Genomic DNA, 537 nt, shown 5'->3' on the forward strand with positions numbered 1-537 from the left:
AATAAAAGTTTCAATATTTAGGTTGTTGTGTAAGACACCTTACAAGATAGGGATATAAGTATGTTGTAGAAATTTTCACTTCATCATTTATACTTCGATATGAAGCCAAATGCAATGAGGCTGGTAGAAAGGTACTGAGACCTAACCCTAACATTATAACATGACTATTGTAAAGAAAGTGCTGATCTTTCTCTAAGTGTAAATCCAGCCTAACTTAGTCAAACCCAACGTCAGATTCTTACTCACTAAATTGAGAACTTTATTCTGACCAGTTATCTATCACTCAAGAACATCAAAGTCCAGATAGATTGATATTTTAAGGTTCCTATAATGTAAAAATTAATAGCATTGGGATTTTTTTCTCTCTTTCTCGTTTAGCATCGGTACAGAAATTGCAGGGTTGGTCATGTAATGGGAACTTCATGATTTTTTGTTTGTATGTTTGAGCTAATTTGACAAATTCATGCTAATAATGGTATAACAAAAGTATAGGTAGTAGATAAGCTACCAGCTTAGTCTTTGAGTTTTTAGGCCCAT

At 33.0% G+C, this 537-nt stretch overlaps 1 protein-coding gene across 1 annotated transcript in view; it reads left to right on the top strand.

Moving 5' to 3' along the window:
• Positions 1 to 537, top strand: part of LOC119593850 (palmitoyltransferase ZDHHC18-like) — a gene marked incomplete at its 5' end in the record, with an annotated part of 40,540 nt that overhangs the window by 24,164 nt on the left and 15,839 nt on the right.

Source organism: Penaeus monodon, chromosome 32 (assembly GCF_015228065.2).
Source record: "Penaeus monodon isolate SGIC_2016 chromosome 32, NSTDA_Pmon_1, whole genome shotgun sequence".
Lineage (NCBI taxonomy): Eukaryota > Metazoa > Arthropoda > Malacostraca > Decapoda > Penaeidae > Penaeus > Penaeus monodon.